This window comes from Pinus tabuliformis, chromosome J (genome assembly GCF_031772625.1).
Source record: "Pinus tabuliformis cultivar Carrire ecotype Pingquan chromosome J, CPIR1, whole genome shotgun sequence".
NCBI classification, from domain to species: Eukaryota; Viridiplantae; Streptophyta; class Pinopsida; order Pinales; family Pinaceae; genus Pinus; species Pinus tabuliformis.
This window is the reverse complement of record NC_142295.1, coordinates 323496132-323515282: the sequence shown is the minus strand read 5'-3', so window position 1 is coordinate 323515282 and position 19151 is coordinate 323496132.

The following is a 19151-nucleotide window of genomic DNA, read 5'->3' as shown; positions in this document are numbered from 1 at the left end:
TAATGTCTCGCATTCGACTCTCCCATCGCACTATGTCAATTGGCGTGAAACCCTTGGCGCACTGATCTAGCACACTACAACATCTGTGGACCCGCTGGGTGTATTAAGCATAATATATAGTATATCGGGTCTGAGCCCCTTATCGCAGTATCGCAATCGACACCCACCGCAAAATCACAATCAGAAATTTTCCCCGAAACCACATCGCAAGGACCATTTCATGCGATTGCGATATGCAATGTATATCGCATCACAACTAAGTCCTGTCGGGGCCAATTCGTAACTCCTCCGGCCTGCGATATGTGATATCACAATCGCAGTCGGGAACTCCAGGGGACGATTCTTATTTAAGCGCTCCTCCTTTTCGCCAATGTGCGATATGTGGGGTCCAGTGGCATCCTTCCATGTGGCTCTCCCTTATTCCCTGAAACTATGCCATGTCATCTTCTCCCTACTACTTGGACAAGTCAAACACAAACTTTGACTTGATCTAACTTTGTCATCTCGACTCAGATTTGAGTGTCATTTGCACCATTGGAATTAGGATGACGAGCACTTCGATTTGATGCTAAGCTTATCCAAATTCTACCACTTTGAGTTTTGAGCCTTTTGTCATGCCACTGGTACTTTTCCGAAGACCCACCTGGATCATCATGGCATTGTTGCTGTAGTGTTTTTTTTGGGACACTTCAAGATATGAAATTTCTAAAGATATGAGGAGATATACCAAAGTACCTCAAGTAAAATTTTGAGAATCATATTTAAATATTTCGACACATGGCATGCTATAAAAGTTTACTCTTAGGAAGAGTCCAAAAATCAACAATTTTTGGGAATGTTAACATAACTTTCAATTGGCACATCAACTTTTGGTTTGAATTGTGGAATTGCAGAGAAGACATATAATAGTATTGTAGGTCAATATTTAATATTTGGATGGAATCAAATTTCATATATATATCAGGACAAAGGTTAGCCATACATATAGTTACAAATTAGGTTTTTGAAAGGTATGTAATTTACAATTGGGATAAATTTTGATTAGAAGATCTATTTTTGGTGATTCAAAATTTGTGTAAATAGGAAAAAGAGAAGAATTATTATTTACTCACACAGATGCTAAGATTTATTTAAAAGATACATCACTATTTAAACCTCTAGAAATCTCATCCATGAATCATGAAGAAATAGAAGATGTCTAATTTCGAGTATCCAAGTTGGAAGGTCAGTTTTCACATATGGAACAAAGGATGAAGGAAAACAAGGAAGAAATGAAAAATCTCCAAGAAAAAATAAAAAAGTCCAAGATTGAAAATAACGAATAAATATAAAAAAATTTCAAGGAAGAAATACGAAATTCATGAATTCCATGGAAAAGAGTCTCTTGAAGAGGCTTTCTAAAAGGGATATTAAGATCCAAGGAAGTCATGAATATAAAGAGAATTACTATGTTGGAACTCAATCACGCGTGGGGAGTATTTTATCACAATTATAGAGCACAAATAATGAATCACATAACCATAATAATATATTTTCACTTCAAAATCTACATCATTAGGACTTCAAGTTAATACCAAGGAACTACTACATTTCAAAGATTGATATGAGTAAGTTTTGTGGTGATAATCCTCTAATATGGATATTCTAGATGGAGAAATATTTTGATCTACACCGAGTGACAACCTTACAAAATGTAAATATGACATCCATCTATTTAGAACAAGATAAATTTGTATGGTATCAATGGCTTTGTGAAAGGAAAAAGGATTATATTGTATCTTTATATATTTTTACATGGGAATCGATAACACATTACAAGGATATTAATAGCAATACTCACTATAGTAAATTGGTAAATCTTCAGAAAAATATAACCAATTATATAACACATTCAATAATTCCAAAAGTTGAGTCTCAGTGTAAAGAAAATTTCGTTAAATAATTTGTTATTTGTTAGTCATTTTACAGGAAATTTAAAGGAAAACATCCAACATGAGTTATATCTCTTTGAACCTAAATCCTTTGTTGATGTTTATGTTGAGAAATCTATAGGGTGATGATTAGAGTGATTTCTATTTCTTTGATAACTACTTGTGATGTATTTTTACTTATCTTACTTATTAGCTTCTCTTATTATTATTATGTTTGTGTATCATCAAACATATACCAAAACAAGAAGAACAATAAAACAAAATATAGGCTGTAAGTCAGGGCCAAAACCTCTCCACTTGAGAGGAAAGCCCACAAATCTCTTCTCTTCCTTATATGTTCTTTAATTGACGAATTCCAAGACATTTAGACCAAGACCAATGCCCTTCAAGACCAAGTCCAACCTTTCCATATGATGTGCTTTCCTTTTCCAAGTCAAACCCAGTCAAATCTCTTCCAATAGCACAACTTTGACCCCAAGCTGTAGAATTTTGGCCTCCACTACAGACCTAAAATTTTCAGCCCTCCTACAGTTACATTTTCCATGCGTGTGAGCTTATTTTAGCCTCCCAAATCTTCCTTAAGCCTTCACTTGTATTTCTCTTACTTATGGAGATTAAGGATGGCTTATTGTGACCTTCTCTTGACCTTCTTGCCTTCTCATCTTCAAGATCGAACTTGTAGAGGAAAACCCTAGCCTTCATTCACACGTGTGAGAGAGATGGCCAAAAACCAAGTCTTCTTCGTCCTCTTCCTTCTTTGATTCTTTTTGCTCCTTCTTACTTTGCTTGAATGAGTGAGATATTAATGTGCTTCAAGGAGGCCGATTTCCCTCCTTTACATAGGCTTCTCAAGGTGGACGTGGCTCCTCACGTTAAGCTGACTTGCCAGCTGCCAGGCCAACTTGGTATTGAAGGGTATTTTAACACTTTTGAGGACAAAAATAATTTTCTTTACAAGTTACAATGTGCCCTATGGGGTCTTCAACTCATGAAAATGACTCTTTTGACTTATTGACCTAGGACAAACCCTAGAAGCACTCAATGGGTGCTTGAATTATAAAATAAGAGACCTTGAGCATGAAACCCATGCTCCAAAAATAATAATAATAATTTTCTTTTATTTTACAATATACAAGAATCAAAATTACATTTCATATTTATGAAGACAGAACCTAGTTATGCATTTTTCAATAGTTGTAGCTCAGACAGGTACTTCCGCATAGGCCTAAGTGTCTAGACATGTAAAATTCATGCAAAATCTCCATAAACACTCAAGCTCTAGTGTGAGAAAGTTATTTTTATAACTTAGACTAAGTTAGACTTGGGAAAAACACATAATGACTCTATTGGCATATTGAGCTAATGTAAACTTAGGAAAGGTAAATCAAATTACTTTATTGAGTATGTTTTAATCTCAACCCTTGATCTCAAATGGGGTTAGAGATAACCTCGGTTGTTAATAAATTTGGAGATTAGGGTTGAGGATTTAGCTGAATGTAAAGCTATAAAAGTGAGGCTAGGGAGAAGAAGAAGACACCATACAAAAACACAAGATTGACAGAGGCATCTAAGTGAGTGTGTTGGATCTAAGGAAGGGGAAGCAAGGAGATCTAGATTAGCGAAGGATATTTTGATGAATTGGATTAGATCCAGTGTTTTATGTATTTCCTTAGAAGTTTAATTTTCTTGGGAAGGGAGCCCAAGTAAGTTTTGAAGAATTTTAATGAAGAAATCTGATTTTGCAGAATCTGTTGTGTCATTTTTGTGATTGAGATTTATAAATTTTCTTCTACTGAAAAAAAAAAATAAATAAAAATTAAAAAAAATTAAAAATTAATAAATTAAAAATTAAAAAATTAAAAATTAAAAAATTAAAATTAAAATTAAAAAAAAAAAAAAATAAATAAATAAATTAGGAACCTAGTTGTACATTTAAGCGGTAGATCAATGTTATGCTAGGAACTGATTGTCTGGTGCTAGGTTTGTAGGAAATCTAATATGGTATCAAAGCATAAAATCTGAGGTGTTTATATTTGAATCATAAGTGTCTAGTTTGTATTGGATCATCAAGGTTAAGTTCGAGCGTGATAGTACGAGCCAAAAAAAATTGTAAGTAGGATGAAGAAATTGGCCATATGGCCCAGTTGCATCTAAAAATAAATAAAAAATTTAAAAAAAGAGAGGGAGGCCAATTTTTTTTCAAGGATGAAAAAAAATTAAAAATAAAATGTTTTTTTAATGGCTAACAAGGCTTTCGAACCATAACCACAATAACATATAAAAATGAGGAGACATGGCGGCTTATGGCTGACAGCTACCCAATTGCCAACCAGTCGTAGTAGGTGAAAATAATTTTGATGGTGAGCATCTGCGAGAGACCAAGGCATTGGGAAATTGAACGTGGATGTTTTTGTTGAATCAATTAGTGGAGTCACACATCAGGTAGTTGCAACTGCTAACATGAGGAGGAGGAGAGCTGCTATGGTTAATAGGCTAAAATATAGGTAGTATGCTTCAAAAAACCATGTCAAGGGCTGCAAATTCAGGGTGGCGGTGACAAGATCTGCTGCAGTGAGCATTGGTTAGCCATTGATAACTTGTGGAGGTTTTGGAAGCTAGGAAGTTGGATATTGTTGGTTGATAAAAGGTGTCTTTTAAAACTCCTAATTACCCCACATTAATCATCAACCCGAGCAAGTCCTTCTATTCCAAGAATGTACACAATATGTGCATGCTATGAATCCAGAGAGTAATGTTTCTTAGAATGAAGTATAAACCTTTGATACAAGAGTAAAAAAATGCATTTATAAAACTCTAATTGCAACTGTTAAAGCAAATATTAGATCTAAGCATCAAGACTCAATCCTCTATTGAAATCGTAATCAAATTTCAGACAAGAAATTCAATTGACAATGGTATCAACTGAGAGCATAGTAGCAATAACTGATCTCTTCTTGGCTGATTCAATCTAAATCACACTCAATCTCTACGAAACAATCCAAATGGAAATGATATCAATCTGAGAGTTCAATAGAGATAACCAAACTCTTACAACTAATTAAATCAATATGATTCACTGTCTTAATGACTAAATAATTTAATCTACCATAAGCGAAAATCGAATCAAATGACAATGTTGCAAAAAATGTAAAGAAAATGTACAACTTCAATACGGGAAAGCGGTAAATAACAAATAAGATAAACTCACAGGAAATGGGAAAATTATCAAACCAATCAAACTTGCGAGAATCAGAAATATATAACACAAGAGAGAAGTTTCATCCACCAGAGGTCGGGCCCTTAGCCACCAGCGAACACTGTTGAGCTACTTCAGAGAATGCGAATGAATAGAAACGACAATTATATATTAATCATTGAACTCAAGTCTCATTACAATATGGTCGTGTTCTCCAACCGCACGAGTGTGTAAATTAAAATTACAATTTGAAATAACAAAGATCGATCCCCTTTCCTCCTACAATCGTTTGCTTTTATAGTCAGAAAGAGGTAAAAGATAAATGTGATCCCTCAGGATCTCCTGATACTGAGGGATTCGCAACTGAATGCTATCTTCAGGCACCCTTCATATCTGGCGTTGATCCTCCTGATTCATCCTCCGACCTGACCGCAACTGATGCGCTCCATTCTTCCTTTGTTGGTTTATGTTGTTCCGTCGCTAGGGAACAACAATTGTTCCTTTCGTCGTTTTTCTGCATAAAGAGGAGTAAAATTTAGTTACAATGGCTAATTCTTAACTGAGAATAGTGCATACATTTCTTATCATAATCCATCAATATGTTAGCGTATTAAGATATGAAAGAGATAAGAAAAGAGGAAAAAGGTGATGGAATTAAGAGTAAATACATACCCATTTCATAACTCAACATACTCCCCTACTTACCCTGTTTCATGTCCTCATGAAAAGTAAGTAGTTCTTATGCAGTGCAGTTAAAGAGTAGGTTGGAGAGGGAGCGTCAAAAATCGGTCTAAAACCATGATGTTGAGCCAGGAGCGCAAAGGCAGGCCCTTCCTTACCTTCACTCAATTTGTAGATAGCCCAATAACCTTCAGGGGGATACCAAATAATGGGGCTCCGAAACCGACATCCTAACCAATAAGGTCCTTCTCTCAAAATAAGATTGCTATAGGTGACCAAACGGGCTGCAGCTACTTTAAAATTTCTGTAATTAAATGGTTCCCTATCTTGCACACTACTAGTGGAGACCGTCCACTTGAGCTTAGATGCATCCAGAGATCTTTCTTGAATGGAGAGGAAATATGATACTCCTTTCTATACAATCTCCTTGTGAATGGGCCCTAAAGTTTTAATCACCCCTTCTCGTGTCATCAGACTCTTATGGTTGGCAAACATTTGTAAGGGGTGCTTAGGTTCACTTCTCACCCAAAGATCCAATCCATGTTCCTGTCTTTGAAATGCATTATAAGCTTTAAACCATTTGAGTTGGTTAACTGCAAACGAAATAAAAGCCTGGAATTGAACATCTCCTACAAAAGGGTTAGGGTTCTTTTCCACCTCATTCTCTAATATAAAATTGTGCAGGTAAAACTCACAAAGAAGCCTTTGGACCTTTACACCATGTTGCTTGCAGCAATTTATAAAATCTTCAATTGTTCTTAATTCAATTGGTTTACCAGCTCTCACGGCTTTAATTTTCAACAACAGGTACCATTCTAACAAAAACAAGGCATAATTGGTGGCGGGAGACCTGCATGCCAGGACATCCGTATACAGTGAGCAGATGGTGTTTGTCTGACTTATGACTCTGTCTAGTTTGAGCTTGATCTTCTCCATTTTTTCTTCCGCCTTTCTACATCTGTCAAAAGTCTCGCTCTCTGTTGTATTCATTTCCCGAAGTTGTTTCTGCAACTCTTGATATTTCTGCCAGGAAATGGTTTCTTGTTCAAGTCGTTCCAACGCGAGTCGAGCTTGTGCCAATTCTTCCTAAAGATTCAGTAGAATGGGGTCATGGTGTGTCATGATGTCTTTGGCTTGTATGCCCATCTGAGTGCTTATGCTATGAGAAGGGATATCTTCTATTTGTATTTCTTTATTGTGGGAGGTCCAAACCTCCGTCTGAGTGCCCATGCTATAAGAGGGTACATCTTTTGTCTGTACTTCTTTGTTGTGGGAGGTCCAAACCTCCGTCTGAGTAGCTACGTCTACTAACTCTCCATTTGGTTCCTTTTGAGTGATGACTGTTTGAGTAGGTATGGGCTCCGTTTGATTTACTGTAGCCCTATCTTCATATAATTTCATTTGCACGACCACATTTACTACCTCAGGGATATTTTTCGGAACCTTTCCCGTTGTGATTTCTTTTATTTTTCTTCGGAGTCTCTTGACCGTCTTGAGAAGCTTCTGGTGTTCTTTTCTTAGCTTCTTCAATCTTTTTTTGGCTCTATACCTTTTCTGAGGAGTAACTAGTCTGCTGATAGTCTCGTTAATAGCTTCTGTCTCTAAAGAGCCTGGTTGTTCACCCTGGCTTTGTTCCAATAAGACCGTGTCTCCAGATTGATTATCAGATTCCTGAATAATCTCTGTCTCTGCTTCCTCTTCTTAGCCTATGTTTTCTGTGTCTAGACCTTCATGACTGTTTTCCACTGGAAGCATGTCACCATATTGGTTCTCTAGTTCCTGAATGGCCTCTGTATCTATTTCTGCTTCACAGTTTGTATCTTTTGAGGGAGACAAAATTCTGGTATAGCCAGAATTCCTGGGAGATTGGGTTTCTCCTATGTCAACATTAAGTAGCCCTTCAGGATGCATGTAGACATTCATGTTGGCCAGGACCTGGGCCATCCCTGTCTCGAAATCATGCAACAGATCGTCTTGGGAACTCATATTTGGTGTTGGTGGAAGTCCTAATTTGTTTCTTTTTTCATCGTCAGAATGCCCTACTTCTTCTTCAGGTTATGGTTCAGGGTTATCTTGTCCTTCTAACTCTAGTTGCAAGTCTGGTTCATTTGCTGGGCTAGATAATTCTATAGGTTAACTAGCACTGCCTTGGGGTTTTCAGACGCTCCTTGTTTTGACTTCAACCTTGTGGATCGTCTGCGTTTGTGAGGTATGCTTCCTGAAAGGGCAGTCCTCTTTCTTTTTGGGATAGGGTTAGGTGTTGGCAGGTCTTCACCTCTTTCGAGGGCCAATATTAGATCATCCCAGGTTGATTGTTGTTGGGCAAGGTTATGGCTAACTATTAACCTGATCAGACAATGGTGGCTAACTACTGTTTCTATGTGTTGGGACTATCTCAGCCTCTTGGCAGTGTCATGCAGTAATGAATTCAACAGTGCAGGCAAATTAACAGAGCATTTTTGTTTTAAAACTGCTAAAAGTTTGAGTTGTCGCGGCCTTACCACATCTTTACGCCCATCACAGGTAATATAGTTCTGGACAATTCGTGCCAATTCTCCCCATGGCTCTCCGAGAGAAGATGGCCGAATGCCTTTGCCCTTCTTGATTAGCTCCTGTCCTTCGTCCCTAAAAGCCTCCATAGCATCATGCAGCTTTAATCGCTTGCCAGCCCATACTGGTCCTTCTGCCGGCAACCTAGACACTTCTGCTATCACAACATCTGTTACAGTGATTTGTCTGCCTCTTACCAAGGATTGTCCATTCTGTAGATGCCGTAAAAATTCGATGGCGATTTCCTCATTGGGGGGTTGAAATCTTGTAAAATATGTTGTCCATCCTGCGCAAGCTAGAATTTCCCTAGCTTCATCGGAGATAGCCAGTGTTAAAGGTTCTCGACACACTGTTCTTCCTCCCATGATGCTTGACTTCTGCAAACGATGAGTGTAATGGGGAAAGCACAGCAATGAACAAAGCCGAGAGATGGAACAGCAAATGGTTGTAATGGCTCTATCGGGTGATGCTTTATAACATAAATACCGTTATCGAGGATTGTTATAATGCCACATGCTCTGTGATTATGGGGTGTCATATTGTTCTACAAAATAAAATGAAAAGATAACAGTGAATGCATAAGTATACTGAAGGTCCTCGCCCCCTCTCGAAATGATAGGTCGCCTACAACTGAATGAATGAAAGGATGACGCACTAGCGGCGAAGTACAAGGGTAATGGATTGGGTAATGAAAGTGGCAAGGTACGTATATTAATGAAATGATCATAAAGGATATTGGAGTAATGAAAACAAGGTGTGTAATGAGAATTATCAATAAGTGATAAGATGCCGTGAGGTGATGCGATAAAGAAAAAGGATAGCATACGCAGGAGATAATACTTTACCGCCGTTATTCCACTTAAAACTGTTGTGATTGACTTTAAAAGATTAACTCATGCATAAAGGTTCAAGGTAAGTTAGGGACATAATCTCTCCGTAGAAAAAAATAGAAACATAAGAAGAGGGCATTATAATAATTATTGATGTAGAAAATAAAACTTCAATACCATAAGCAGAGCTTCTATTGCCTGCAGGCATCCATAGCCTCGACAGAGTTGCTTTCTAACCCTTGGGAACCATGGTCCTCTATGTAGAATTGGGGAAGTGTATTATGATGTCCATAGTAGAGACCAATGTGCTGGCATGGTAACTAGATGAACACATTGCCATTCACTGGGAAGTAGCGAAAGTGGTCAGGCTGGCTCGTGATGAGACCTCCTGTTCCAAGGACTTTGTTTCTTGATGCATCCATTGGATCATATCCCTGGTGTGGTGGCCATAGTGGGAATGCCACTTCGCTCCTTCCTTATGATCATGGTAGGCTAGCTTGTGATGAGACCCCCTATCCTCCATTTGTGGAAAAAAATCATAAAATTGTTAGTGAATATATATATATATATATATATATATATATATATATATACACTCCCCATTTTATATATAGAGGGTGGCTCAGTACTCCTTAAGAGTAGGGATGGCGGAAGAAGTTTGAACATATCAATAGAAAAAATATACCCATAATCTTATTGATAATAAACAGAGAGAGTTATACGGGACAGGGGAGAACCAGCATGGTATAAATAATCAATTAGTTTGATTTATAGTGGAAATGAGGATAGTGAAGTGATATAGATAATTGTGTCCTTTCTTTTTCGATCATCACAAAGCAATCTTGTTAAAGATGATAATATTCAAGATATTTTCTTGTTTCAGTAGACTCCATACTTGTTGTCCTTAAATATGTATTGTACTTTTATGCCATAAAGAGGATCATAAAGAGTGAACTGGGATGGTCTAGGGATGATCATGCAAGGGGGAGAAAAGGTGTTCTAAAAAATACTCACAAGGTGTTGTTCCCTGAAGGGAACAGCAAAAGAAAACCCACACAAAAAGTGTTGTTCCCTATAGGGAACAACAATTGTTCCCTGTAGGGAACAACAAAGAGAATACACACGAAAATTGTTGTTCCCTAGAGGGAACAGCAAGGAAAATAATTACACGCAGAAAGTGTTGTTCCCTATATGGAACAGCAGTCGTTCCCTGTAGGGAACAGCAGTCGTTCCCTGTAGGGAACAACAAAGAGAATACACACGAAAATTGATGTTCCCTATAGGGAACAGCAAGGAAAATACACACAAAAATTGTTGTTCCCTATAGGGAACAGCAGTTGTTCCCTGTAGGGAACAACAAGGAAAATATACACGAAAATTGATGTTCCCTATAAGTAACAGCAGTTGTTCCTTGTAGGGAACAACAGAGAAAAAGGCACACAAAAAAGTGTTGTTACCTATAGGGAACAACAGTTGTTACCTGTAGGGAACAGCAGAGAAAAATACACACGAAAATTTTTGTTCCCTGTAGGGAACAACAAAGAAAAATGCACATGAAAAAGTGTTGTTCCCTGTAGGGAACAGCAAAGGAAAACAGGAAAAAACTAATAAACAATTGTCAATGATCTCTACTATTCTAAGCAAATCCAATCAAATAGAATGAAAACAGAAAAGAAAATTTATGTACAGGTTTCAAAAAAATAAATTATTCACTGGACAGGTGTTGTCGAAGAGTTGCCCTCTTCAGCGAGAATTTGCATCGTGGAATCTTCACGTATCTATTTGCAAAAAGATTCCCTTGTAAGCGGTTTGTGGTAGAGGCATACTCGATGTCCATTTGCTTTAAAATAGTAGCCAGACCCATCAATGGTGGCTAATGTAAGGGTGCCATTATCGTGCACCTCTTGTATCTCGTAGGGACCTAACCATCTAGTCTGGAGTTTGCCCGGGAAATCCTGGAACCTAGAATCGTACAGAAGTGCCCAGTCACCTTCATGGAATATATTTTTCTTGATGAGGGCATCATGTCATTTTGCTCTTTGTTGTTGAATTAGTGCAGTATGCTGAAGAGATGATAGCCGGATTTCATCCAATTCATTGATTTGATGTAGTCTGTTAACCTGTGCTTCATTCAAATCCAACCCTACTTCTTGGGCTATCCTCAATGTCTGAATTTCAAATTCTATGGGGAAGATAGGTTCCTTGCCAAACACTAGCTGATATGGGGAGTATCCTGTGGTATTCCTCCAAGTCGTGCAATATTCCCACAGGGCTTCTAGCAATCGGGTAGCCCAATCACGTCTATGCGAGGTGACTGTCTTTGTTAGAATGGCCTTGATTACTTTGTTGGTACTTTCTACCTGGCCATTTGCCTGCGGGTGGTATGGAGATGTGATTATGTGCAAAATGTGATGATTTTTTAGCATAGCAGCAATCTTATGGCCTACAAATTGTGGCCCTCCATCCGTAATTATTTCTCTGGGCAAGCCATACCGCACGAAAATTTGGAAAAGAAAGTGGATTACTGTGTCCTCTGTTGCCCTTGGTAATGCTTCTGCCTCCACCCATTTAGTCACATATTCTGTTGCAACCAGTATATATGTCTTTTGATTAGATGATGGGTTTATTGGGCCAATGAAATCTAATGCCCAGCGTTCAAAAGGTTCGATGACTAACTGTGGATGTAGGGGCATCTCATCAGACTGGCCAGGGTGGCCCATTCTTTGGCAGCTATCGCATGCCTGGACAAATTTCTTGGCATCCTTAAAAATGGTGGGCCAATAATAGCCCATCTATAAGACTTTATGTCTAGTCCTGTGGTCTACAAAGTGTCCACCGCAAGGTCCATCGTGGTAGGCTTTTAGGATATCGTAGATTTCGTCTTCCCTGACACACCTGCAGATATGCATATCGGCTCCTGTGTGAAAGAGGTATCCTCCGATCCAGGAGAACCGAGTGTTGCGTTGCACTATTAATTTTCTTTCTCTGGGCGTCAGGTGCTTGGGTAATTTTCCCACTGCTAGGTAATTCACGACATCTATGTACCATAGTGTTTTCACGGTCACAGCAAATAGGTGCTCATCGAGGAACTGGTCTTCTACTGCCACTGTGTCATCTGTTCTTGGCACACGTGAGAGGAAGTCTGCCACCAGATTTTCCTTTCCTGGTCGATCCTTGATTGTTATGTCAAATTCCTACAAAAGGATTAACCATCGTGTCACTCTTCCATTCGTAATAGGTTTATTAGCTAAATATTTGATAGCAGAGTGATCAGTATACAAAACCACATGGTATCCTGTTATATAGTGTTTGAATTTGTTAATAGCATAAATTACAGCTAGAAACTCTTTCTAGGTCACGGTGTAATTCAACTCAGCAGGAGTTAAATTTTCACTGATGTAGTATATCGCATAGGGTTTCTTGTCTTCCTCTTGGCCGAGAACTGCTCCAGTCGTCGTGTCTGATGCATCGAATGAAATCTAGAATGGTAAATCCCAGTTCGGGCCCCGTAATACTGGGGCTGTTGATACTAGCCGTTTTAATTATACAAAGGCAATGTCACATTTGTCAGTCCATATAAAATTGATATTTCCTGTCAAAGCATATAATGGTGTACCAATTTGGGAGAAGTTTTTTATAAATCTTCGATAATACCCAGAAAATTCCAAAAAACTACGTACCTCAGTTTGAGTGCAGGGGGTAGGTAGTAAGAGGATTACTTGAATTTTTGTTGGATCTACCTGAATTCCAGCTGCTGAGATGTAATGACCCAGGATTAGGCCTTCGGTCATCATCATGTGGCATTTCTCGTGGCTTAAGTAGAGCCTAGTAGCAATGCATCTTTCCAGCACTTTCTCCAGTGTCTGTAATGCTAGCTCGAAGTCATATCCATAGGGTGTAAAATTGTCCATGTACACCTCTAATCCCTCGTTTATCAAGTCTGCGAAAATGCTGAGTATTGCTCTCTGGAATGTGGCAGGTGCATTGCACAGTCCGAAAAGTAATACCATGTAAGCAAACGTCCCCCCAAGGGCAGGTGAAGGTAGTCTTGTCTTGGTCTTCAGGGGAAATTTGGATCTGGTTGTAGCCACTGAAGCCGTCCAGGAAAGAGAAGAATTTTTTACTTGCCAATGTGTCTTCAACCTAGTTGATGAACGGAAGGGGAAAATGATATTTTTGCGTTGCTTTATTAAGCTCTCTATAATCGACACATCTACACCACTTCCTATTCTTTTTAGGAACCACAACTAATGGAGAAACCCATTTGCTATCAGATATAGGATAGATGAAATTTACATCTAACAGTTTCTGTAGTTCGTCTTTAACAACATCTTTTAGGTGAGGATTTAATCTTCGCTGAGGTTGTCAAATGGGTTTCGCATCTTTTTCAGTGTAGATTTGGTGCATACATAATTGGGGGTCAATAATTTTCATATCTGGGTAATCCCAAGCGAAAGCCCCTTTATATTTTCTAAGGAGTTGGATAAGCCTTTGTTGCTGGTCATCAGTCAGGGTTTTTTTAATGTTTAGGACTTTCCCTGGCTCAATTTCAATGGGTTTGTTGTTATAAACAATTGTTTTTGGTATTGTTTGGTCATTGATATCTTTTAAAGGATCTTCTTCCATTTCGTTATCCAGGGCTTCTTCAATCATGTGACATTTTAGATTAGATATGACAGCTGGGTGGTTAATGTAAGTGTTAATAATGTCATCCTCTGTTTGATTCTTAAATTCAAGAGCATTTGCTACGGTTAGTGGTGATCGAATATTTTCAGTTAAATATGTTACAGGTTGCTTCCTAGTTTTTATTATAGTTAGGCTTGGCTGAGCTGGAGGATATAAAGCTAGGTTCTTCACATTGTTTCCTCTGCCTATAGTCATACTGCCTGTTCGACAGCTTATATAAGCATCTGTGATCACTAGCCAAGGTCTTCCTAATATTAGAGTATGTCCATCTAGTCGGTTTCTAGGATTAATGATCAAGAAATCTGTTGGGTACTCCCAAGAATCTACAGACACCATTACATCATGTAATGTCCCTTTTGGTTTAATAACTGATCGGCCAGCCAGTTCCAGCAAGGTCGTAATTGGATCTAATGTTGTGATGCCAAGTCTTTGACAAGTTGTTGTTGTGAGAATATTGATGGTTGCCCCTAGATCGACTAGCACATTGGGAAAGGAACATCCATTTATTTGTACTGTGACTATAGGGTTTCCTGTGTCCTCATATTTCACTGGTATTTCTCTGCCTATTAATAAATCAGACAAAGTTCCGACTACGTGGACAGTTGGTGTTACTTTTATTTTCCTCATAGGCTTTTTGGTACACAATTCCTTAATGGTTTTTGCATAGATTGGAATGTCCTGAATAGCCTGGAGGAGGGGTATTTTTACACAAAGATTTTTTAATTCTCCCAAGAGATCGAAATCGGGATATTCGATTGGGCAAGATATAATCAATCTTTCTGGGAATGGTGGAGAAGAGGTAATAGTTTTTTCGTGACTTTTCTATTTGACTGTATCCTTCCTTTGAGGTGTTTGTTCTACAGGTAGTGGTTCTTCCAATTGTATATCTTTATCACCCTCTGACTTGATTATTCATCCAGACCTCAATTCGAGTTCATTACACTCTCTCAACTCAGTTTTCGGATCCAAACCTTCAATAATTTGTACCGACTGGACTGGTTGGTTGTTAGGATTTAGGTTGGGCTGGGCTAGGAGCTGTGGTCATACATTGGGTTAAGGATTCTGTTGTAACGTGTAAGGTGCTGGTAGTGTAGTTTGAGGCAGGGGGATTGTCCCTGCTGGCTGGTTCGTAGGTCTTTGCCAGCTTGATTTCCAGTTTTGGTTTTGTGAAGTGGAGGGGGACCATTGAGATGGATATGGATTGTTCTGCCAGAATGGTGGAAAATAAGAGGGATTTGGCCAACTATTGTTCGGATTTGACTGATTGGACCAAGGTGGCATAGAAAATGCTTGTGGTGGCCAGTTAGGAAAAGGTGGCTGGTTCTACCATGTGGCTCCTGTGTATTGCTAAGAATTAGATTGTGAAGGCTGAAAGAATGGAGATGGGTCAGTAGGCATACCTATTTGTCGTGCTTGCCATTGGCGACACTGATTTAACAGGTAGACTGGTTCTGCTTCTTCCTTTGCCTCTTTGAAGACCGCTTTTAATCCTGGGAGCGATGGGCAATTTTCTGTAGCATGTTCTTTAGTGCATATGGCACAGGTTTGTACCATATCTAATGGGCATTCTTTATGACTATGTTTCTTCCTGCATCGAGGGAAAAAAATAAGCAGGTTCTGGTCTGCTTCGGCCTGCTTCTGCTTGGCTTGCATGATGTCTAATTGTGTTGTCAAAGTTCTGAGGATATCTATTTTGAAATCTTCCAACAAGTTGCCAATTTCAGTATGAGTAATGCTTCCACCAGAGATTTTGTTGTCCGTGGTGATCATATCGTGTTTAGCTGGTTTTAATCTTGTACTTCTCCTCGAGCACCTGATACACAAATCAATAATGTTAACATATTATTCTTGATAGATATCACCTTTACCCATGATATTTAATGTCTCTATCCATTGGTCTTTCATCCCTTTAATCAGCATGGTTTTTAGCACATTATCAGGCAGAGGCAGATTTGCATAGGGAGACCTTTGGAGGTTATATTGGAAACGCTCCACATACTCTTCCAAAGTTTCACTAGGCCTTGCTACCATTTGGAATATCTCATCTTTTAGTTCTCTAGATCTGCAATAATCTTGATATTTTTTAAGGAAAGCAGTTTTCATTTGGTCCCAATCATTTATGGTGCCCCCACCCAGTCCCATAAACCAACGCAGGGCTGCTCCCTTTAAAGTGGAGGGAAACAACTTTAGTTTCTGGGGGTCAGTGGTGTAATCATAACCCCGACATAGGACGTCGAACTCAAACAGGAATGCATCCGGATCTTCTGAAGTGAGTCCATGAAAGGTGGGAATATTTTGTAGAGGGATAGCTTTCATGGGGGCGTTGACAGCTGTGTCAACAATAGGATACTGTAATGTAGAGGTCTGGGGTGTTTGTGGATTATTGGCCATTTGATCAAAGATATGCCAGTACCCTTCCAAGATCTCTGGAGCTAGAGAGTTATCCCTAGGATGTCTAGAGAAGGTGGGAATGATCTTAACTACACTTCCTTGATCTGGGACACTAAGTGTCCTCTGCTCAATTACTACCTGAGGGGATCTTGGTTCCTCTGTTTCCCCTGTTTCTCCTCCTCCTTCACGAATGTTGAAATAATTCCCTTCTTATGAGGGAATTGGTCGCGAATTTTCAATATCTTGAAAGCTCTGCTCAATCCCTTCAATTTTACTGTGGACCTCAGCGTAGGCTACAGATGGTGAGCCTGTGGCCTGAAGGGAGACAGTTGGTTGTCTAGAAGCAACGGTTCGGGGACCTACTGATGCCTCAGATTTAGCTTTTCTTAAGATGTTGTCGATAAAAGTTATTCATCCAAGGGTCACCGGTCCCTTAGATTTTTCAGGTTTGGGATGTAGGATTGTATTATTTTCTGGTCTTTTCTTCTTAGTCATTCATGCAGAAATTCAAATGTTTATTTGTACCTTAAATTCCTAGAAATTCTACTGGAAAGCGGGCGGGGGAGCAGGCATTTTACTTGCTCCGTACATAGGTTCTTACCTTCCATTTTTAATACCCATTTCTCTCTCAACAGACAAACATCAAGAACCTACTTCACTTTTATGTAATTGTGTTGAAAAGCGGGTGGAGGAGAAAGCACTTTACTTGCTCATTACGTAGGTTCTTACCTTCCGTTTTCAATACCCAATTCTTTCCCAACAACAATTATCAGATATACATCACTCTTTGTAAAATGGCGACACTCTCCCCGGCAACGGCGCCAAAATGTTGGCTGATAAAAGGTGTCTTTTAAAACTCCTAATTACCCCACATTAATCATCAACCCAGGCAAGTCCTTTTATTCCAAGAGTGTACACAATATGTGCATGCTATGAATCCAGAGAGTAATGTTTCTTAGAATGAAGTATAAACCTTTGATACAAGAGTAAACGGATGCATTTATAAAACTCTAATTGCAACTATTAAAGGAATTTTACATCTAAGCATCAAGACTCAATCCTCTACTGAAATTGTAATCAAATCTCAGACAAGAAATTCAATTGACAATGGTATCAACCGAGAGCATAGTAGCAATAACTGATCTCTTCTTGGTTTATTCAATCTAAATCACACTCAATCTCTACGAAGCAATCCAAATGGAAATGATATCAATCTGAGAGTTCAATAGCGATAACCAAACTCTTACAACTAATTAAATCAATATGATTCACTGTCTTAACGGCTAAATAATTTAATCTACCATAAGCGTAAATCGAATCAAATGACAATGTTGCAAAACATGTAAATAAAATGTACAACTTCAATACAGGAAAGCGGTAAATAACAAATAACATAAACTCACATGAAATGGGAAAATTATCAAACCAATCAAACTTGCGAGAATCATAAATATATAACACAAGAGAGCAGTTTCATCCACCAGAGGTCGGGCCCTTAGCCACCAGTGAACACTGTTGAGCTACTTCAGAGAATGTGAATGAACAGAAACGACAATTATATATTAATCATTGAACTCAAGTCTGATTACAATACGGTTGTGTTCTCCAATAGCACGAGTTTGTAAATTAAATTAAAATTTGAAATAACAAAGATCGATCCCCTTTCCTCCTACAATCATTTGCTTTTATAGTCAGAAAGAGGTAAAAGATAAATGCGATCCCTCAGGATATCCCGATCCTGAGGGATTCGCAACTGAATGCTATCTTCAGACACCGTTCATATCTGGCGTTGATCCTCCTGATTTGTCCTTTGACCTGACCGAAACCAACATGCTCCATTCTTCCTTTGTTGGTTTATGTTGTTCTGTCGCTAGGGAACAACAATTGTTCCTTTCGTCATTTTTCTGCATAAAGAGGAGTAAAAGTTAGTTACGATGGCTAAATCTTAACTAAGAATAGTTCATCCATTTCTTATCATAATCCATCAATATGTTAGCGTATTAAGATATGAAAGAGATAAGAAAAGAGGAAAAAGGTGATGGAATTAAGAGTAAATACATACCCATTTCGTAACTCAACAGATATGTGGTTCCTATTTGGTAAGGTGGAATAATTAATCGGGTAGTCTCGGGAGCAGCACTATAAGAGGAAAACAATAACCAAGTATTTCTTGTTCTTTCTTATATTCATTTAAAATTTGTTGTTTAAAATTATTTACATTATGAATATGTTGTTGAACATACATGAAAAAAATAGCATTGTAAATGTATAAAACATTTTTTTGTTGATTAAAAAGAAACAAATCCTTTTTGTTACAAGCTTGAGGCCCCTTGAATAGGTCCCTGTAACCCAAACTAAAAAACACTAAAAATTCCATACTGCAAGCTCCACTTCTACATATTTAAAAAAAAACCACAAACCTCTAAACATAGAGAAAACCAAAGAATAAAACTATCCCAAATTACCCATACCATTGTCACAAGAACAAAAATACGGAGACATAGGGGAGGCATTCCAATAGTTGGGTGCCCCCCCTTAGACCCCTCCAAATGACATGTAAACCTCCACGCTAGCTATACAACAAGGTGCCAATCAACACAACCATATGTTGGGTATGTGGGTTAATAAAGTTTGATGTGTTGTGAATGGTTTAGGGTTTCCTTTTGGCATGAGTTTTGGAGGGTCCTCGAAGCACCGTTTTATTCTGTTTGTGCTAGGTAGATGTGTGTTTGGTCCCCCTACTACTTTTGTGGCCCTACTGCAATGCTGGTCACTACTTGCATCAGTGTTGGCACTGTCGATAATGGGTTATGCATATGCTTGGTTCGTGGTTCGTCTGGATATTCACTTTTTCTCTTTTGTGGAGTTTGGTTTATTGTGATTTTT